Here is a 23,790-nt window from a genome sequence, read left to right on the forward strand (position 1 = left end):
GAGGGGCTTCCTGGGAGACACAGGAAATAGAACTTCTTCCAGAACCCAAACAAAGGAGGTAAAGTAACAGGTAGTTACAGAAAAGCCTTGTATTCAGAATATGCCTCTTTATTAGCACCTTATATATAAAGCCTTGTGAACAGAAACAAAGACTCATTCATGAGAATAGCTCAAGAAAACACTGCACGAGAGCTACTACAGAGAGGAACCCAAAACCCTCCTAAACTTCAATAAATAACACACTGAGCACTTGAAATGGGTATAGAAAGTTTCTGTGCATTAAGTTTAATTCAGTGACCTCTGACTTTCTTAGATTTTCTTCTGCCTGTTACCACTTCTCATAGAATTAACTTTGTGTTAACTAACATGTTCCTTTAAGGCATCTTCTGTTCCTATCACATATTATTTGTCTCCCAGGACGCTGCTATGAATAAATTCTGGCACACACTAAAGACAAACCAGAATCTCACCACAGTGATCACATGACTATCTCCTACTCAAAAACAGACTGCTAATAAACTTTATCCAACCATTTGGTAAGAATTTGAGAGTCAAATTCAAATGAATATTGGCCTTTACAGAATTTCACTGTAGGAAAATTATATATGTAATATCAAGATTGCGTGGTAGAAAGAAAATTCCAGATCTTTCTTCTATTAAAATTAAAATACTTAGAAACAGCATAATTATCATCTTGTATTTGCTAATATCACATAATTCAATATGTTGTATTTTGAATTGCAAAACTTAAAAAGCTAAACTGCAGCTACTTCATCATTAAAACCAAAACTGAATTTGCCCAAGTGAAAGTTCTCAGATTTAATCCATGCAGAACAATCTACATGTATGAGAAATGTTCTTCTGTGAAGAATAACTTATTTGGTAGCATAAGGGGAAAAAAACCCTCCCAGTAAATTTAATACATCTTGAAAAAGCTCTTTCAAAGGCTTCCTAATTGAACTTGCTTAGGCTCACAAGTTTTATTTTTTGTAATAACATGCAAACATTTGAAAGCCAACAGGAACAAGGTGTCTCTGTACATTTTACTTCTTCAGAATTTTTAACAAACACCTATTGAAAACACAGTTTGTTTCTGATTTAGAAGTAGGGTGCTTTTTAAATAGTACCCTTACAAAAGAAAACCAAAACACAACTTGGTTTCTTGTTCAACCACTTTCAGAAAGCCTGCAGAGCCAAAACAGAAAAGGTTCTAAGTGTTACAGAAGGTGTTTTAAATCCCTTTAATGAGGCAGCAGTAATTGCCTTTAGGGTTCTCTTCAAACCAGCAATATGCTACCATGCTTGCTGCTCTGCTGTGAAGCTGTGAAGTGAACCCTTCCTTCTCCCAAGGCCTTAATTATTGCTTCCTTCAGTGGCCACAACAACCCATTCTGATTTTCACTGGAGAGCATTGCAGAGCTGGATCCTCTTCTACAAGCAGTGCCATGTGGAAGTGAAATGCTAACACCAAGTTCAGCAAGTTCTTTGGAGCCTTCAATGGGCACTTTAAAATGTGCAAGACAATAACTACTGCTACCCACAAAATCTTAGCTAGTCACCTGTAAATTCAGTGACATTTTTACATGCCCCAAACTAAACAATCAATAACTATTCAGAAAACACACATATAATCAGAGCCTGTACATCCATGCTAGAAGCATAAATTCCCTGATGTCTTCTGTGTCCTGGCTCTACAAGCACAGAATAAGTAAAATAGGAGGTCAGTTTTGACTGAGCCAGCATTTGCTGCAGCTTGTTCTCACTGAGAACCAGGCCATCTAACTTGCTCTGGATGAGAATTTTTTAAATAAGCCCATTCCTGTGAAACATATCCTAGATGCTTCTGTTCAGTCCCAAACATTTCTAAACAGTAAGAACTGCATAGCAAATCCTATTTGAAAATACAGCAAATCAGTCCAACCCCCTGCACTGACAATGCTATCCACAGAGTCAACTAGATCTGAACTTTACTAGAACAGAGAGGTCTTTGAAATCAATTTTGGCATTTGTCTCAGAAATAAGAGTATTTGCATGAGCAATAGTTTTGGAGCTGCCACTGCAATGCATTAACTGGAGAAACTACTCTTACTAAATTCAACTCTGCAACTCTACACACTGACCTTTCCAGTAAAGAAATAAGACAGAAAGCATAAAACCATACTAAGCTAGCCAAGAATTGCACAGAAACTTATTTAGAAACTCCCAACTTTTGTCATCTCTAACAACCAAGTACCATGCAAGTTACTTGACCAGATTTAAAACCTGATATACTTATGCAGTCCAGCCCTCTCAGGGAGTTTTCTCCTTCCTCATGTTAGGAATGTGACTTTAAACAAAACTACATAGACAAGTTATGCTCCCACATCATCTTTTAAAAATAAACTTCTAACTGACTACTTGTAAACTAATTTTCAAAACTTTTTGGTTGATTTTTATGTATTCTTAATCCCTCAGATAAGTATAATTCTCAGATTATGACCATTTACATAATTATTAATAATTAGCAGGGCTATCTGTGTACTACTTGTTATGTAGGACTTTCTGTTGATTACATGGATGCTACAAAGCGGATCTCAAAAATAGAAGCTTCCATTTAATCTCCTCTGCATTACACAGAAATATTTGGCACTTGTTCATAATACATTAGCTTCTAAGTAACATAATAATAGAGCTAGCTGTCTGACTCAGGGCTATTTCTGAAGCTGCTAATTTGATTTTTTTCCAATAAACAGAAAAGTTTCCCCATTATATATACCATTATGTGGCTTTTCTGCTCGCAATGAATTATCCCAGATTGCTACATAACTAGATAATCTGATAAGACAAATTTTGTTTGTTTCAAATAACCTTCATTCTAAACCATCCACTACATACCATGATGAATGTAAAGCCAGGATATAATGATTTTTTAATAAACATACTTTATATTTTTGACTGATTTGTACAGCAGTAATACATCTTAGGTATCAAAAGAGGAGGCATGTATGCTCAGGGGGCTGCACTAACACAAATCTACAGCACAGACATGGCACAGCTGGGCAGTTGAATGCTCAGGGACACACTGGTGTGAGCTCATTGTTTGGGTGTAGCTGTTCTGGATTAACAATACTCTTATGGATGTATTTTACTCAGTCTACATAGAGAATTTTTCCCCATAGCTAAGAACAAAAAAAAAAGTCTAACTTTACAATCATCAATATTGATGTCCATAAAAAATTGCTAGTGCAGCATATAAATATTCTCATATCAATACTGTGCTTCTATTTTAATTCACACCTATAAGATAATCCTAGAGCTGCACACATTCTGTCCCCTCCTGGACTTGCTCCTGAGCTCAATGGAACAGTTTCAAGGAGAGATGAGCAGAAATTTTTTCATTTTATTCTTAAAGAGCCAGAAAAACAGAGCTGAGGGCTTTCAAAGGAGTAAAAGTGAGAGCTCTCTTGTTCAGTGAGTCTTGTCCATGGAAACTTATTTGGCAATTCAAAATTTCAGAAATAGGTTTTGGATTCATTATTAGTCACTGCAGACTCTTTCAGAACATGAAAGACTGAATTTAACATTGAATTCACAAGACTTTAGTTGTTTTTACTGTAAGAACTCAACTAGCAATCATACACAATTTAGTGAACATGTTGCTATACGACAGACTCGACCTTATACTTCAGTTAAAAACTCTGATATGAATGTGGATTTTGCCAGTGAGAATGCAACTTTACCTCCCATCCCCACCCCCAAACTGTCAAAGATCAAATAACTCTAGAGTTAGTAGTTCATTAAATAACATAGATTGCATAAACAGAACGTTTGATTGGGTTCCAGTTTCTCACAGATGAAACTCTAGGGCTGCTTGCTGGAGATCAGCCAGATTGAGTGCAGTGATACATATTCTGCCTTTTAGGTATCCACTAATTAAAAATGTGCAGTTTCTCATAAAAGATATAATTGTTATTAATAACCTCTAAACATACTTTCTGATTTATATTCAGCTGATATTAAGAATGCATTTCAATAATAAGATCCAAAATAATTGGCCCATCTCACACCTCAGATTTTGTTTACTCCAACCAAATTATTGAATATGAATGTCAAAATATGAATGTAAACAATTCCTGATAGAGGTTTAGTGTTATTTTTGCCAACCCCCTAGGGACTTGAAAGAACACTAAGTGAATCCAAGAGACATAAATTAAATTATGATGATACTGTGATTGATCCAATAATCATCTCCTTGGGTGTCAGAGAATTCACTAGATAAAAACAGCAGTCCCTCTGATTACCACCTCATTAGGCATATCCAGATATTGTGAAAGTGTCAAAAAGTGTTGCAGAGTTTGTGGAAGGAAACAGCAGAGATGATGGTGACAACGCTCGTGGCAGCAAAGAAACAATGGAGAAAGTAAGACTTAAGAAACGATTTTCCTACACTGAACATTTTCCAGCAAAAGCCTTCCCTTGTTAATACTGCTGGCAGAGTCCAATTATTGAAGACAATGGGTTAAAAATGCATAAATATATGACAACCCATATTTGTGCAACAGTTACGGAGCTTTCAGCTGTCCATACTGCTCCTTTGTGAATGAGGATTTCAGCAATTAGGTTCAGAATTCTTAGTATCCAAAAATTTCAAGCAATAGTATTTAAATAAACACATTCTCAGTTTCACCTTTCATATCTGCTTTCATGAAAGCAAGTAATGACTGCTCCAGATACCATAATAACAGATTTCATGCGATTCTCATGTAAATCATCCTGATTGCTCTCTTCTGAAATAGTACTGTCACCTCTTTGCCACTAAGTTATTTTCAGAAAGACCAATCATCTGTAATTACAGCTGACAATGATGAGAGATGCATACATAACTTCAGCTCTTTCCAAGTCACCAGATCCTAATTTATGAGTACCCAGAGAACCCCCAAATTTGAAACAAGCTGGGAACATTCTTCTTCCTGGGCATGAAGATTCAGTGGGGCAGTTCAGTAACAGGAGGGAAAGAATATTGGGTTGCCCTGCTGCCAATTCCCAAGAAGGCCGCACATTTTTCCTACATTTCTGACTTGGAAGATAAAGTAGTAATATAAACATTTATATGCTGCATAAGTCCTCATATTGACCCTAAGGACCCTACAATAAGTTTGTACAGAGCAGGACTTGGACTGCAACACACAAATACCACCCATAGGCTGCTCTCAAGTTTTCAACCACACTGACAGGGAGATGCACACATTTCTGTGAGGGTAGAAACATGCACAGAATAATCAAACATCTGGAGAGGGGCAGTGTATGTTATGAAGGGAGTGGAAGAATAATAGATGGAAGTTTCTTGTTAGAGCAAGAAGAATGCATGCCCCAGGCTGCAATAAAGACAAGATGTCCCAATTCCCATTGTCCTTAAGTAACCACTGCAGCCATCTCCGCAGACAACATCTTTGTGGCATTAATGTCATGTTATTATTCAGGCCCTCGGCCCCCAAGTACACAGACTAAACCTTCTAGTTGCAGGTTTGGCCACCTATGCTTTTGTATATAGGTCATGTAAGAAAAAAAAAAAGAAACTCTCAGAAACCAGCCTATTTGTGTTAAGGCCTCCAAGAAATGCTTAGTTGGCGTAATTCAATTTCTTCAGCGTTGTATCAACAAGAATTCTGCTAATAAAAGAAAAAGTAGCCTTCGTGGTATGGAAAAAAAAAGCACTTATAAATGATTCATTATTTTTTAAAAAAGCATCTATATACAGAAAGATGAGGTCAAAAAATCTCTTGCAAAAGAATTTTTTTTTTTAAGGAGTCAGGCTACCGTTATTTCAGTAATTGTGTAGAAATTTGGAAGCACTTTTTTTGTTGTAGGAAATGCTTTATGAAAAAGGTCCTTTCAGGCTGGGAAGGGAGTGCTGGATTAGAAGCCATGTTATGCAAGCCTGCTGCTCCATTAGCCAAAACCCTGCCCCATCAATTGCATAACCAGCTCCAAGGGAGATCTGAGCCCTGCTTCTCTATGAAGGAGCCTCCATGGAAATTCAGCAAGTTACCAGCCTTCCCCAGGCCATAAACAAGGCATTTACTGTCCCTTGGCATTTACTGGAGCCAATTGTGCACAATTTGATTTTTTTCCCCCCTTCTCATTTCACACTGTAAACAAAGAAACAACTTACAAAAAAAATGACACTAGGCAGACTGTCTCCTGTTGACACCATTCTGATCTGGGACTCGTATTGCCCCTTTGAAATGCTGAACAAGGCTGTGGGCTGCTGGTACAATTCTGAAAGGAAGTGGGAGAGGCAAAAGCAAAACAAGATGCTCTGCAATGGAATGCACTAAAGAAAACCAAATATTTAAATTCCTCAAGTGTGGGACAAAACCTACTGATCTCACTCTGAACAACCGAAACCACCACAAAAACCCCATAAGGCTGGTGGTATGCAGACATTAAAACACATCATACTTCCCTAGAGATCAAGAGACACCTTATACATTCAGTTACCATGTTTTTGCTGTACTATTCTGTTCTTTCTAGACTGTAGCCTTCATCCTGTTACAGGGCATGCCAAACTTCTGCCAGCTTTGTACAAAGAAATACAGCTGAAAGAGCAGCACAGCTTCCATTTCCCATGTACACCTGCTCTGTCTTGATCAGTATTAATATTATTCTTCCTCATTTGTATTTGCAATGTTAGCACTGCATCCTAAAGCCTTCTGCACACATATTGTTCTCATCTCTACTGATTTAACATGCAGGATTCTGCACTGCTGCTTTTCCTTACAGGAAAAGGCAAAAGGAAAAAAGAAAGATCCAAATCTGAGTTTTGAGAGCCCATTGGGCAAGTTTGGTTAAGGAATTACATTTTCCATAGTCAAAACCACACAAAGGACTCATATGAACATTGTTGTTTCTAAGATCTTCCCCCTCTTCCTTATTTCTTCTTCCTTTGTCCTTTCAGTACCATTCAGCTTGGAAAGGATGACTGGGGGTTTCACTCAGACCCCAGACTGGGGTTAGTCTGAAGAAATATAGTTTTGCCAATCGTTTTTCTGCAAAGCATTCTGAAATACCTGAAAAAGACCCAAGTTGCATTTCCTTTACAAAAAGACAAAAGTATAGGAAAAATCATACCCATCTCTGAAGAAAGCAGCTGCAGTCATCCAAAAGAAAAACTCACCATTCTCACACCATTATGTATCACACTTGACTTGAAAAAATTAGACACCATGAAAAAAAATCTAGCCCAATACTCCTAAGTCTCTAAGCAATTAACTGTAAAAAGAAAGCAACACTGCAGTTTGTAATATAGAGCCCAGTAAGCAAAGACCTGTGCATTGACAGGCTGAAAAAAGGCCTTTTGAGTTTTTGGTTTCTAGGATTCCTTGGATATGATTCATAATATTAAAACTGATGAAGTTCACAGTCAGCACAAATCCCCCTCTCTCCCTTGAATCAGACTGCATAACACAAGTGATTGAGCAACCTACCCTAGATATCTTTAAGGTTTATTCAATTATCCTGCTCATGGCTCAATGTGGACTTTATTATAAACAACCAGATAAGCAAATGCAAAGATAAAAACTATGAGATGCATTAAAAGAAGCAATATTATGTGATACACAAGGCACAGGCTGGCGACAAGAACGGTGATTTCTGAGTATCTACAATGCAAACCAGCTCTGAATAGGTAACTTTTCCCCCTTCACAATTAATTGTCCTATTAAATTAATAATAATTACTCAGAGGCTGATGATCTTACATTGGGCACACAGAGAATTCCCTTTACTTTGCTACTTTATTAAGCTGACTACTCTCATTTCTTCCAAATCACTTAAAAATCCATCTGCTTTGCTTTGAGATGTTAGAATTCCCCTGAAAGGCCATTTTGGCCATACGTGTTCCCATGGTGTTCTAAAAGTCTCTTTAAACACTGGCAAAATTAAGTAATGCATGATGGAGCTTAGCAAACTAAGGCCTTTTCAGCCATCACCTCAGCCCTCACATTGTTTTCTAATTAGTTACTGTGTTTGAACCTATGCCAAACAACACACCCTTAGCTAAGCATCCGTTAAAACAGTAAATTAGTCAAGTTGTGCAATCCCTTTTAACTCTCTCAAGCCAAATAAATATTGCCTTGACATTATGAAGACACTTTGAGTAATCAACCTAAAATGTGCTCATAATACATAACCTGAACTGTGTTCAATTAATGAAAAACTTCTGGCAGAAGGGTAGTGTTCCAAAAGCACTTGTTTTCCCTTGAAATCAATGGGAAGGAGCCAATTAGGCAGTTCTGAAAACTCCATTAGATGTATCTGAATATTCAGTTACCAGAAATCTATTTATAGCCAGAATTTTCAATGAACTGTAGTGGTCTGGATAAGCTGCATATTTACAATCCATTGTGGTAGCTAATGCTGTGGATTATACTTCTAAGAGAGAAATGCATCCTCCGAAGCAAAGGATATCCAAATGTATTCTTTGCATGATTTTAAAGAAGTTAATAGAGATCATGTCATAGTGTAAAATATAAATTACTCACATTTTTAATAAAAAGCACTGTATTCCTAGAAAATAAAAAGACATTAGGGCAGATAAACACAGATAAAGAACAGTCAGGCTACATCATAAATCAGCAACCTGTGGACCTTATTTTTAATCTGCAATATAATTTTCAGCCTAATGATCTCCACGAGCTCAGTTACATAGGCTGAGTTTACTTTCCATTCAGACACTTTCAGTGAAACAAAAGAAGTTACAGCTGTATTTACTTACAGACAGGATTTGCTCAATGGTTATAGTCCAGGTCAACTTTCCAAGATTTAGTTATTTATTATTAAATATATATTATTAGGTGATTGCAAATATAGTTTTATAAAGCTTAAATATGTTTGTAATGAGCTCTACTTATTTGGTTGGAAACACCACCAGTCTTCATAAAACCCTGACAAATGGCTAATTATTCCTCAAGTCATAAAGCATAGACCATGACAAATAAGTCCGTGCAATTTATAGGGGAAAAGATCAGCAGGTAAGGCAACTGTATTTTACCCTGCATATACCAGAGCATTTAACTTGTTACCATATACAAATATATATGACGTATATAAATAAGATACATATATATAAAACATTTTATTTGGAATAGGGACAACACTAAAAGGACTAAACACAGGCTGACAACACATTTGTAAACATAACTACCAACATTAGCAGGTTACCAGATGATCCATTCTTGGATCATGCCATTTATACTTATACAGGCAATCTAAACACTTGTGCCAAATATTTACTGTCAATAACTTTATAAGGTGTCAAGTTACATTAAGGATGTTAAACACATGGTTCGATGGTCATGTTGAACATTAATATCATTGAGTGTATCACAATATATCTAGGAAGGAGGAAGGAAGGACAAAAACATATGGTTAAGATGGAAGCTGTCCTGAAAAGCAGCAATTCACAGGAAGACCTGAGGGTCATTGTAACTAACACAATTCAGCTCTTTGTGTAGCCTTGTAATAAAAAGGGTCTGCAATACCCACATTAATAATTTTATTACTTCAGTAGTTCTTTACAATGGATTTTTGTATATTTGTAAAGAAGAATATCAAGTAGAAACATAACACTTGACATTTGGAAAGACATCTTCTCTTCAACTATAAAAATATTCTGGATATTATGCACAGAAACCCCAACAGTGACACAGGCACAGGAGGTTAACAAACCTCAATTTTGCCAAAGAAAATTTTGATAAGTGCCAGTCAGTAAGCATACGTATTTACACAAAAAAAAAAGCTTTTCAGTTCTGCTGATACACAGAAATGGATGCAAGAAAAAGTCAATATTTCCTACCAATGAGGTTCCACTGTTTTTGATAAACATTTTTATCAGTGTGGGTGGCAGAAGAAGCTCTCACCTGGCCATTAACCCAGCATTAGATGGGTCTTAATAGCATGCTCTCTCCTAATTCTCCATCTGCAGCTTTTAATCTCCCAGAATGCAAAAAGCTGAACCCTAGGACAATCATCCAAATTATCAGGTGAACTACAATTGCCTGTCATCTATGTGTCAGGCTATACAATCTACTGGCTGCTTGGCTTTAAACTCCATGAAAGTGCAACATAACTATATTTAGCAGCTACATAACAGCATGCAGACTAATTATGAACACAGCAGAATGTTAGTGGCTCATGGAGAACCAGACACAGCAATTCCTTGAATAGCAAACATTAAGTATTTAAAAAGATATTACTTATTTACAATTAATTACGTGTAATGAAGAAGCCAGAGTTAAAAAAACAAGCCAGAAATTTGCTTTGTATTCAATAAGAATAATTAAGTTGTTTTATCAAGGCATCATTTTGCCTCAGGATGTTTGTCAAATGGTAGTACTTATACACACAATAGCAATATATACCCTAAACCAACTTACAACATATGGATCTGATGATTATAAGTATTACATCCTTTTCTTCCCCATATTCATTAAGAATGTAACAGTATGCCCATGACTTTGTCAAGAAAATCTCTTGCATTTAGTGGTAAAGAATACACATATTGAATAAGGCCTAATAAATAGAATACAAGTTTCTCTATCAGGTTCAAACAGAATTTACTAAGAAGTTGTGAAGTTAGTTATTAGCAGTTTTTTCTTTCACTTCCAGTTTTAAATCTGCAAAATTCAAGCCCTATCAGGCTTTCAGTGGTTTTCTTTATATTTCTTAACAAAATCTACATAACAAGGCTAATGTGATAAAGATAGTTCTGTTAAATTTAATATTTTGCATGATGAAAAGCATGGCATACCATTTCCTATAAACCTGAAACATGAAGAACTATAGCTATAACAGGTTAGGATTTGTTGACATCACCAGCAAAATAAGGGTATTTCCAAGATATATTTGCCTTAAATCCTCTTTGTTTCAACCAACAGTAGCACATTCAGGCACAATTTTTTAACAAAGCAACTCATTATATTATTAAACTTCCAGACCAGACTTTCAGCAGATGGAGTTAATTAACAAATGTAGAGCACTTAGACAGGCAAAGAATGTCTAAAAAAGTTAAAAGCAAAATGTTAATACATGGAACATTAAACAATTCCATACCATTTGCTAACTGTGTCACCATTAAACAGATCTTGTCTTCCCCAGATTTACCTTGATGACTAAACAAGCATATAATCTGTGAAATTTATACTCACTGTGCTAAAAACCCCCAATGACTTTCTGTTAGAAACCTTTTCATGGGCTATTTCCTGTTGATTTGTCCTGCTTAGGTATCCACCTCATTTTCATTGGCAGGATTTTCTGTTGCCAAAACTGGAATGTTGAGGCTTTTACACTGACACGCAGGTTTTCTGTGTGTGTGATCTCCCTGTTTTACATGTCCTGGCCATTCTGAAAATGCCACATCAAACTGAATGCTGCAGAGGAAGGTTATTTCCTTTCCACAAAATATGATATATCTGTTGTGTCTGCAACTGTGTCTACCAACTAATGTATGTACATAAAAACAACATGCAAAGATGACCCTACTAAAACCCACTGTGGTTTAATTGTTTCTGCAAAGAAGCACGTCACATTTCTCAACCTAAGTTTTGCTCCACTAACGAAGTCCTAAAAGAGCTTCAGAAAACATTTCCAAAATCACATCCAAACTTCCAGTTCCTTAGACTAAAATCATAATGAGAAAGCTCTTCCGTATTTTCAACTTTATTATAAGCTTAGCTTAAAAAAATTTCAACTTGAACTTGAATTGCAGCTTGGTTGGTGTGTCTAAATTGGGGGAAACCAATTTTAGGGGAAAGTCAAGAGGCTTGAGGGGAAATCTCCCATGCAGAGGGACTTAAGACAGGCTAGTGGCTTTAGTCAGCAGAAACCTGTGAAATTCAACAAGGACAAGAGCAAAGTTCTCTGTTGGGATAGAACAACCCTGTGGAAGAACACAAACTGAGGACTGACTGGCTGTGAGCAGCTGTGCTGAGAAGGAGCTGGGAATCCTGGATACCAGCAAGCCAAACACCAGCCCACAGCGTGCTCCAGCAGCCAGGATGGCCACCAGCATCCCGAGCTGTACTAACAGGAACAGGCCCCCAGATCCAAGGAAGTCATTGTTCTCCCTGTATTTGGCACTCATTAAGCCAGAGGAAAGAGCACCGATACAGCTGGAGAAGGAAAGTCTTTGTGAGGACTGGACAGCAGCTCCCCAGTGCCTACAAGTTGGTTCTCAAGCAGGCAGAGGCAGGCCCCTCACAGTAATGTGGGGTGGAAGGATCAGAGGTAAAAGACAGATTGAATCAAGAGAGGGTCGCATCGATTCAAGGAAAAAAAAAAATCTTTTGATCCTGGGCACAGCCAAGCAGTGGAATAAGTTGCATGGTCTCAGTTCCTGGAGGTTTTCAAGACCCAACAGGACAAAGCCCTGAGCAGCCTGATCTTGTAGCTGACCCTGCTTTCAGTAAGAGGCTGGACTAGGTGATCTCCTGAGGTCCTTAACTCAAATTAATCTAGGATTATATTGCCTTGTTAAGTAAAACTGAGCACTATCTTGCATTAATTGTTAACCAAATGCAGCTGCAGAGACAATAAAAGAAAGTTAAGATCTTTCATCAAACATGCTTAGACTTCACAAAAGCATTCACTATAGAGAATGTAAGGAACACAAGTACTGAGAAAGCCAAAGTAAATGAAAAAACACAATATTTAAAAAAAAAAGAGGAATAAGCATACTAGACACTGGTTTTACTACTTTAAAAAGAGCTGTATAGACATGATACTGTGATATTCATGGAAACAAGAATTTTCATGTAAAAATTCTCAAATCTATACATGAGTAATTCCATTTCTCCTATGCCCCTCCTCAAAAAGATATTCTGGAAAATTATCTTGGGGTCCAACACACAAGCTTGGAGCCTTAGTTTTGCTTCAATAACAGTAAGATTTTTGCAGTTACTGAGTTTAGGGGAAATCTTGAATCCTATTTTGCATATATACAGCTATAAAATCTCCCAACACAGAAGGATCTGTACAGCCACAATGTGTTTTATTCACTTAGATACAGGAATATTCAAGGGCTCCACATAAGCATTTGAAGTTAAGCAGATCTAAGTTACTGCAGATGGAAAAAAAAAAGCTGAGTAATTTTTTTGTGCTTAGAACTTTACAGGCATTGAACAATGATGGCTCTTTAGATGGCTTCCTTGATTCTACAAATGAAATTCTATTCTTTATTTTCTAATTCAAACCCTTATATTTGACACCAAGTAGGCAAACAGTGGGCCAAATAGAACTAATAGCAAATATCATCAGCCTCTTCAATAATACATTTAGTGGAAAAAGTTCAGTCCTGGAGATTATTTTTTCCCAAAACTTTAAAAAACCCAAACAAGCATATAATCCTCTTAGGTCAGCTGGATAACACGTGTGGGACTGGAAAGAGGATCTATGGTACTCAAGTAAAATTTTAGAGTATTTAATAGACATTGTTAATTAAATGCACAAGCCTATAAGCTTCCCAAATAGAAATTTCACTGGCATATGGATTATTTCCAAAGACTTTGCGCCAGGGTTTTTCTTTAATTTCTGAGCTATTTTTTGATGGGAAACAGTTCCAGTAAATAGATTACAATGGGAGCTGAGCATCCTCGCTCAAATAAGGAAATCTTACACTGACTCCCAGGTACACATGCAGACGTGCCCAGTGAACACTCCAGTTTACCCTGTTGATAAACCAGCTGGAAGGTTCTGGAGTACTACAATGAATGCCTTCTTCCAGACCATATGCCCTTTATGACAGCCTCAGATTAACCCAGTTTGTGTGAACTCAAAACCCACACATGGCACCTTTGTAGGCAATAGGAATAACTAATAGAGTCCCCTTCTCTCCCTCTCAAAAAAAATCACCCAAGAAAACAAAAACCACCTCCCTCCCCAAAAAAATCCCAAACCTACCCCCACCTCCCAAACCTACCCCACAAAACGCACCTCCCACCAAAAAGCAAGACACTCCCACCCAAAAGAGAAACCTCACAAAAAATATTTTGTTTTCTTTTTTTAAAGTATTAGATTTTCATTTCAAAGAGAAAAGAAGAGATTTACCCTTTTTTTTTTTTTTTGGTCCATTTGAAGCAGAGTCAAGGGTGAATTTGCTAGGAGGATTTGCTTTATTAAACTAGTTAAATTAGTTAAAACATAAACCCCCAAATTAGGGCACTTACAAATGAAACCCAAACTATAGATGTTACGATGCCTATAGAATTTAGAAGGACATGTCTGCAAGTCTTCTCTTCTTCAAATCCACAACCAATTTTGTTTCACGAATTAAATAAGTGGTATGTTCAATATTCCATTTGCAACTGCATTCATTGGGCCTTGCAACTTAATTAAATGCCTCACTAACTTCACACATCCAAGCATTTCTGCATGATTGCTTCATATTAAACAATTCACAAGAAACAGAAAATATCACAAAACGCTTCTGTAATCAGATATGGCATTGTACTATAAATTATTCTTGTGTTATAGAAACTGTGCTAATAAATACAGAGGCAGCTGGTGGAGAAGCCTTTATGGTTAAATGGACCATCATCTCTTTATCACTGGTTAAGCAGAGGGGAATTCCTAAGGAGACAAACACTTGTAAGAAGCTTACCTCCCAACTGCCAGGCTGGGCAGATTAACAGCATTGTCAGTCACACCAAATCACCATGACTGCTCCTTCACTTTTATGCAAACACTCTGTTGCTTGCCAGTTTTGTATTTTAAATTCACAACAGCTTATTCTAGTGGAAGGGGTCCCTGCCCATGGCACGGGGCTTGGAACTAGATGATCTTTAAGGTCCCTTCCAATCTGTACCATTCTATGATATATTAAAAAAAAAAAAGCCACTTGTGTACCAAAGTTTCAAGTAAACAATTTTATGCTTACTTATGTAAGTGAGCAGGAGTTGCAGGAGTTGTGGTTGAGGATGAGCTGTGGGCCTGGAAACCACCAGCAAAACAAAAGCTTCAGAGGCAGAGAGGGAGCTTGTCAAGAAGCTCTTTCAGGCCAAGAAGGCTCCGATTTCATATTAATCTAAGATTAAAGCATCAATACATTTAATGTGCCAAAGACATTCACAATGGCTCTGTGGCATACGTCGTACTGGAAATACTCTTTATCATTCTGTGCCAGATTTAGACAAAACCAGACACTTTGATGCTCGCTGAAGTTTCTGTGGAATCATTTCAACATCGGGCTCCACATCAAGATACTGAACTCACTGCCTTTACTACCAGCAAGTGACAACTACTAGTCCTTGGTATCTCAGGATTCATGACTTTCTTATGGGCTCATTTGTTAAAGCACCAAACACCTGATGAACCTTCTAATCACAATCTCTGCCTGCATCAACAGTTGTAATGAAACCAGTGCAGCATTCCCCACATACCTCAACACTCAGACCTCAGTCCTGTGCAGCTGCTGCAGGACAATCTGCCTCACCTCTGCACCTCCAGCTCTGAGTCTGTACCCTGAGACCCCCTCCATCTTCATGAAAGCAAGTTTAATGATGATCAGAACTGCATCCAGTAAGCTTAGCAAGTCCACAGTTTTATTACTGTGAAACCAGTCCTGTTTTTCCCCTGTCTGAGAGTACAAACTGTAGCCACATTTGGGGCAGTTTACATGGAAATGCTGCACAGCCACATGGCTGCAGTTGTGCATTCCTGTGGCATCTGACACACTGCTCCAGATGGTGCTAATGGCATGGGACCTAAAACACATTTACCTCCCACTGTAAATCTACGTCTGATTTGCTTTTCTGAGGTACTCACATTTTGGTGATACTATATGAAGACAAAATATGGGCTTTTCAAAAATGTAAGTGCTTAGGTGCTAAAGCCACATTTTCTAAACTACCTAAAGAACTGTGGTCTTTGAGAAGTATTTATGTACCTATGCACTTCTGAAAATGCCATAGAGCTCCTTCCTGTATCTTTAGACCCTAAGTGCCCTGTAAAGCTCCGAGAACCTTCTGGAACAAATCTTGCCCTGTTAAGGAAAAAAAAAAAAAAAAGAAGTACTGCTCGTATATCTTCACATTGCCTACAAATTATTCCAGATTTAAAACCAAAACCCTTGACTGATGAATAGCATCCCTACTGAAAAGCAGAAAAGGCTAAGAAAATAGAGCTCAGACAGTTTGATTCCTCAAATGCACATAACATACCTTCTTAAAAATTATTAATGGGTTTACTATATTAAATGTCAAATCAACAGAAAGAGAGCATGTATAGTGCATTACCATCACTTAGAAAATGTCTACATATTAACAGGCAACAACTGTATGTATAATATTTATGTTACATATGCTGATGCAAATATTATATTTACCTTTTTTTTTTGGCAAAATTTTGGAAATATTGTGAAAGTAACAGCTCCAACAGTACAAACTGTACTTTCTGCACAAGATTTTTTTCCTATCCTTTCTTTATTTACCAATTTCAAACTACAGGTTTTCCAAATTGCCTAAGCAGACCTGTTTTGGCCACACCATAGACTCTTTTGCACTTTAAATTTTGTTACCCATCAGTGTAAGTAAACAGTATGTATTTCTTCATAATAATTCTCTAGAGTTTACAGGTGAAGAATCCTCTGTATATCTCAAGAATTATTTTTAGCCTGAAAGTATTTTGTTCTGTAGCACCTTTAAATGGATTTTTACCTACAAAAAGCTTTTGTAAATAGTTTAGCAGTAACTCATCCTTACAATTCACAGCACCACATTTTTTTGACAAGCGAACAGTTTGAGGACTCCTTGATGATAGTTTGCTTCAATCCTTGGGAAAAACATGCACAGGCAAAAGTTCATTCAAGTAAGTGCACTAATCTTGTATCAGGGTTGATACATTATATGTAGCTTGGAGAGAAATATTACATCTAACTAGCTCAAATGGCATAGAGGCACCTGAGGATACCAATGAGAATGGCAGCAAGATTTTTAGTAGCTATTTTTACTTTTAAATTAATTCTACTCTGAATCAGAGTTGTCATGGGAAATGAACCCCACGTAATGGAATAACGGGTCCAACCTGCTAGCTTATTTATAAATACACCATAAATAGCTACAATTTTTTTCCACTAAAACATTATGATATACCTCACTATTTAACATGCAGCAAGATGACTATGGCTAACAGGAAAATGGTCTTGCATAGGCATACAAAAATATCACAAGCTGCCCTTACAAATTAAGAGTTAGTCATATGTTTTTCAAGCTCAAAATTCTGACTTTGCATTACTGGTTTAATTTCTTCCCCATGCCCCAGTCACTCACCAGTCCACTAGAATCAACAAAACATCATAGGCTTACACTAAAGCAATAACTTCCATAGATTACTAAACCAAAAAATTGATTAAAAACAACAATCAAAACTACAAGATGAATAGAAAATTAGAGGGGGAAGCTCCCCCTCTCCCCCTTCCCCAAACCTTATATGGAAAACCAGCCATTAAACTCTATATATGCCTGCATAACCCTCCTTGTTCTTCAAATTCTCCATTCAGAATGCAGTCTCTTCATAACATGGTCTATCTTTTACTCTGAATTTGCAGATCACATGACATAGCAGAACCTGAATTCAGGTGGGTCTGTGAGGTGTTTCCATCATATCAGTTACCAACCAATTCTGTTCACCTGTGAGCTAAATTACCTTGTCAGTGCAGAGCCTTTCTTTAGGAGTCAAGGGGCAGTGGGGTATCACAGATATCTTCAATACAGTGCTTGCAGAAAACTTCGGGGAACAACCTGGTTGAAAGAGAACACAGAGAAGGTTGCAGCCCATCACAGTGTGCACCCTGTTTTCTCCCACAGCTCTGTTAAGAGCTGGTGAAATCCCCCCTGCTCTTTTTATCATCAGCAGGAATGTCTTGGAAGCAGCTTTACCTTCTGGCAAGTGGCTGGACTGCAAATGTTGCCCTGATGAGCTGTGTAATGATAGGTCCTGGTATAGACCTTCACATGCTCTAAAGCCAATGGGTACATCACATAAGAACAACACAGTATGTATAGATGTATATGTATATATATACATCTATATATATATCTTTTTTCTTCTGAGATACAATAGAAAATGTGCTCCTATTTCCAAGGCTGCTCAGACCATCAAGTGTCAAATCAGTTGTAGAACAGACAATTCTCAGAAAGGCCATTAACTCAGATCAAATCTTAGAAAGTGTAAAATTTTAACCCTGTTGAACTTGTATTGTACAGTAAGATATGATTCAATACCCAGCCCTTTCCACAGTCTGTACAGAGTCTAACTCTCCTCTTCTCCTCCCACCTATGGGCCTATGGACAGACACAATTTAAGGCAGACTCCCACTGCATCCTTTTTACTCTGCACCACTCACCATTAGTGCACTATGAGACAAACAAAAGGCAAGCAAGAGCCTATTGGTGAGGAAAGAAATGAAGGGTTATAACATTTTCACAGGAACATTACAAACTTATTTAAGCTGCTTTATTATTTGTATATAATTAAATATCATATTAAAAGAAATCATAACCTCCCCTCCCAAATAGCTCCTCAAGCAGCAATTACATTCCCCTCCTACCAGAAACATCTGAATAATGCCCTGAAAGGCCCTGAGACTAAACCCACCAGATGGGATAGACGAGATATCCTGGGCTTTTGCATGAATTATTTCAATCCATCATCATTTGGAAGACTCATAGCCGCTGTAATACTGGAAAGCTTAATTTGATTTCCATTTACAAAGTAGGGCTTTGATGGATGCTATAAAACAAAGGATAACAATCTAGCTACTATATCTGTATCTTCTCTGCATTTTTGTTGACAGCAGAGAACTGAGGGCTCAGGCTCATGACCTACAACAGTTTAAACCAATCTGCCAGCTGTGACAACTGGGAAAGCAACACACAGAATCCTGCAGGAGCAAGGGCAGCTGAAGTGAATCTCCTGCAAACACCATGGTAACATTTGAGGCCACTACAACACCTGCTGCTTATGAATCAGAGCTCTCAATAATTAGTCAAAATTAATGTATTGAATGGTTTTAAACAAAAATAATCATGTGTACACACTGAATTGATAGAGACTGCACATTAATTTCAAGATCATGCTTTCATTGTCTTAAACTGCTTCATTTCTAGTGCTATTTCCTTATTAATTTACTCAAAAGTCTGTTTCTGGCTCAAATCTGGAAGGGAAAGAAGTCTGAACATTGTGAAGCTGTGTGTTGATGTTACATGTTTCACAAGTTACATTCAGCCCAGGAAATTTCTCTTTAGATTAGGTGCTAATAGCCGATAGACACACATGCCAAGAGAATAAAAATTTGGATAAAAGTTAAAATATGACAAATTCTACTTTCCTAATGAAAAGAATCCTTAAGCAGCTACAAGTGCAACAGAAAACATTAATTTGTTCCCAGTGAATGTCAAATATTACTATTTTCATGCCCCTTCACTTTAGAATGTCAAGAATGTCCTTCTCCATATTCTTGGTGTCCTGCCAGTAGGAGATCTGGCAAAGCACTCTGATGTGCCTCTTTTAATTCAAGGCCCTCTGCTGCAAAGATCTCCTACACAAAGTATTTATAAATTACAATATATCTTCTCCTTGCAGAAAATATTGCCAAACCTTCATGCTCTGCCTTTTAGATATTCCCAATTTCCTTCTGTCTTTGCAAAACACAGTTGAGTTGGGCACAGTGGATTCAGGGTGCAGTCATGCTCCTCACCTATCCGAGTCACACTCAGACTGGTTTCAGCATCACTCAGTCCTGTGTGCTCCCAAGTCCTTGTCCCAAAAAAAGGGCTGGTCCCTTCCTGCCTCTGCTTTTGGATTCTGCTTTACCCCTAACCAAGTTTTAGGCAGCCAGCTCTGCTCTCATGCTGCTATGTGAGTCTCTGTGATGTCTTCTCCGATTTCTAATGTAATGCCTCTGAATTTCTGAATGTATCTTATTTATTTTTTAAAAATATAATTTCTATTGTGCTGATATCATAACTTTTGAAAACCAGAATTGTTCAAACAGCAGACTTCTGGCTTTTTGAATTCAAAGAACTCGTATCAAAAGTTAATATATTACTACCAATTTCATTTGCACATCAAACCTAAAGTATTAGCAAACAAAAGAGCAGTACCTGAGCCAGGAAGCAAATGAAACCTACCACAGCTGTGAGGACATCAGTAAAACACCACAAAGACAAAATAAGTGAAGTTCTGCACTGAGACAGGGTCACTGTGCACGCACTGATGTGTTCAGACATCACCCCAACATTCTCCATCGCCGTCGGAAGCCGAGCTGTGTTTTAAGGCAAGAGTGAACCCGTGGCACCCTCTACTGTCACAGGAATGTCAGCGCTGGTGTTTCCTTCCAGAAACACTTAAAAGATCTTTTGTGACCACCAAAACAATTACACAAAATTAAAGAACTGAGACGCTCAGTTTGGATTCACCTTTAACAGCCTTTGTAAGAAGGGCGTGTGCCTGTGTTTCTATATAAAGCACATGCAAGGCAGCATTTTTATTTTTTTTACCATGGTAAAAAAAAGCAAAGTTTTATCTTAAATTGACGATACTAAGATTACTAACAATACTTTGCATACTGCATGCTCATTCAACAGCTGGGAAAAAATTATACATTACTTTGGATTTGAATCACAACTATTCCTGCATTTAGTGACAAATGATGAGAAAATAAAAGTTAATTGGTATATTTCAGCAGAACTCTGATGTCTTTGGACTGTAGTTTCTGGGGGGTTTTATTAAAAATATGTAATATTGTAGTTCTCTTATGTACACCCTAAGTATAATTTCTGAAATATTTCTAAAAATACTCCAGTGGAAACTGAAAAGGAGACCCAATGCATTCAAAACTAGTATCTTCTTAAAAGTGCTTCATTTGAACATGCCATTTAAAATTATCTAATGTGATCTGACAGAATTTAGCTATCTACAAGGCAGACAGCAAGACTTGGTTTGTCATACACAGCTGTAGAGTTTCAGTAGTACAATGGAACCACATTCTAAACATGAATGCACCCACACACAGGTGAGAAATGTACAAATCTAAAATCCATCTGGTTTTTAAAATTCATCAATTGTCTATCCCATCTACTTGAGCTCTGCAGTATTTCCACTTCATGCAGTTAAATACCAACGTATATGTGCAAAACTGAGCACCCACTGTAGCTGTCATGGGCACTAAGAGTACTTTGAACATGGTGAGTTGCACTGTTTTAAGGCACTTGGGTTTCTATTCTGTGATAAAAATGAGAAACTGAACACATCAGACACACCTACTTATATAACCAGACTCCAAATACCAGAATACTCTACGATAGCTTTACTTCTCACAGCAGATTAGCTTTAAATCTGCAAAGTCATTATTATTCAAAACTGTATTTATGAAAGTAAGAGGTCCTGTACATGAATTATAGCAGAGCTACAAGCTTCCCAATAAAACAGAGCCATCCGGGACATAAATCAGGCCCAGATCTAAAAATAGCACTGGTTGCAGCTACACAAAATTCTAGCAAGAAAGGCATTCATATCAAATAGAGCCTGCAAGCTTGCAAAACAGAAGGAAACTCTGCCAGTATTAGAAAGACGCTGTATGAGTCACTGTTTGTCATGGACCTTTCACAGGCACTTTCTCTGCTGTTGCAAAAGGCAGTTCAGAAATGCTCTTCCAAAACACAAGCTCTCCTAATATGGCACTGAAACAGAAAGGAAAAACAGCAGCACTGGCACTGACTACTGGGACTCCTGGGAGCTTCGTTTGTTTACAACTGGAATTAAATTATTTACATTACATTCTCTTAAAACTTAAGAGAAAAAGCTCCTTTCAACAGAAATCTGTTGTATTTGTCACAGAAATCTTTACTTACCCTCACACCAGGAATCAGAACAAAGTCTCAGGACTTTACCCCTTTAAAGGGAGGGAGAGGGAAATGCCACATCACTCACACAGAAGGGAAGGTTCCTGTTATTTTCCACTCAAAACACTGCTTCTAGTTGGGTTGTTTCAGCAACCAAAGGTTGAATAGCACAAAGCAAATGCTTCAGAAACAGACTCTACACAAAGAAATAGAGAAAGAAGAAAAAGTACTCATCTTTTCACTCTCATGACCAGACAGGACCCAAGGGAATGGCCTGAAGCTGAGTCAGGGGAGATTTAGGTTGGATACCAGGAACAGGCTCTTCCCCCAGAGGGTGGTTGGGCCCTGGAACAGGCCCCCCAGGGCAGTGGTCACAGCACCAGCCTGAGTTCAAGAAGTGTTTGGACAAAACTCTCAGGCACGGGGTGGGATTCTTGGAGTGTCCTGTGCAAGGCCAGGAGTTGGACTCTACAATCTGGATGGGTCCCTTCCAACTCAGCATATTCTATGAAATAAAGATTACAATGTATGTGTATCTCCACACCTAGAAATTGAACACATATGCAAGCAGGACATACATAAGCAAAAGACAAGTTCTTCGAGGAGCACGTTCAGACACGCACACAGGCTGGGCAAGGTGAAACTTGGTGATTGCATAACAGTAGGTAAGAACTGCTTCTTGGCAAATGTGCTGGTCAGAATGGCTCTGCCCATCTGAATAATGAATTCCCTATTCATTTATACAGAATAAAAATTAATTAAGATGTGTCTATTTGGATGCAGAAACATATTAAAACCTTTTCTTCATCCTCATTTGTATTTCTGAGATGGCGTAATAACTGTTCCTAAAACTCTTCTTTTTTTGTTGCTGCAATTCTCTTTCAGGTTGCTTCTGTTAAGGGAAGAGCAAGACTTCACTTTCTGTTTCTAACTTCACAAGACATGTGAAAGACCATTTGTGCATCAGGGTAAGGCTCAGTACATCAGCAGTTTAACAGGGGCTCTTGTAGCCCACATTTTCTTTATGGTCCAATTTGATTTTACTAATATAAACACAGCATCAGAAACTGGTTAAAGGGAAGGTATAACAGACTTACTTAAGTCTGTACAGAGACACAGTAATCTTCACTTTGCTCTGCTCTTGAAAGTGGTCCTGTTGGTCAGCTTTCATAAACTGTGTTCCTTTTTTTCCACATGACTTTTGGGAGAGATCCCAGAAGAGATTTAAAGGGGTGGAGCTGACTGCTAACTGCAGCCTATGAACTCTGCATAAACATGTCATTTCTATATAAACAGCATCACTTTCTGTTAACATCACAACATTCAGGTTTAGAACAGGCAGGGCAAAGACAAATGGCTATCAGTGCAATTGTTAAAGATACTAAAACTACTCTGAAAGAGTAGTGATGGTCAAGAGAATTTCCAACTCAACAGCCAACATATCTTAGATCTTTTAAAGCATTCAAAATATCTTCTACTGATGAGAGCTGTAAATTTATATTTTCTCTTCTGACTACTCCAGCACAGTATTTCTCAGCTTGAATGAGTGGGCAAATGGATTTTCTTGGATTTCACTCTGCAGGCACTAAGATTTACCCACACATACAAAGCTTCTTAGCTGCCCAAAATTTCAAAAGGCTGCTCAGCATCCCTAAGTCATTCACGTAATGCACAGTTTTGCCCATAACATCCTTACTGATTCCTCCTGCTCGGCATTCAATCTTTCCTTACAGCATCCCGAGCACTTCCAAAAGTGGGAGCGGCATTCCCGGGCAGCCTCACGGTGCCACTGATGCCACCTGGTGGCAGAGCTGGGGCAGCGCACCGAGCCCGCTGCTCCCACACACGGGGCTTTCTGAACGGACAGGATTGTTCCCTTCTGGGAAAAGGATTTTAAAAAAAGTACTAACAGCCCA

The 23,790-nt window shown here is 37.9% G+C and overlaps 1 protein-coding gene across 1 annotated transcript in view; it reads right to left on the bottom strand.

Moving 5' to 3' along the window:
* The window catches only part of SIAH1 (siah E3 ubiquitin protein ligase 1), a 67,274-nt gene extending 49,531 nt beyond the window's left edge, over positions 1–17,743 (bottom strand). The window contains exon 1 of the mRNA XM_032700753.1: positions 17,676–17,743. The gene's annotated coding sequence lies outside the window, so the exon portion shown is untranslated. The remainder of the gene's footprint in view (positions 1–17,675) is intronic.
* Positions 17,744–23,790: the final 6,047 nt, after the last annotated feature.

The sequence above is a fragment of the Chiroxiphia lanceolata genome, chromosome 13 (genome assembly GCF_009829145.1).
Source record: "Chiroxiphia lanceolata isolate bChiLan1 chromosome 13, bChiLan1.pri, whole genome shotgun sequence".
NCBI classification, from domain to species: domain Eukaryota; kingdom Metazoa; phylum Chordata; class Aves; order Passeriformes; family Pipridae; genus Chiroxiphia; species Chiroxiphia lanceolata.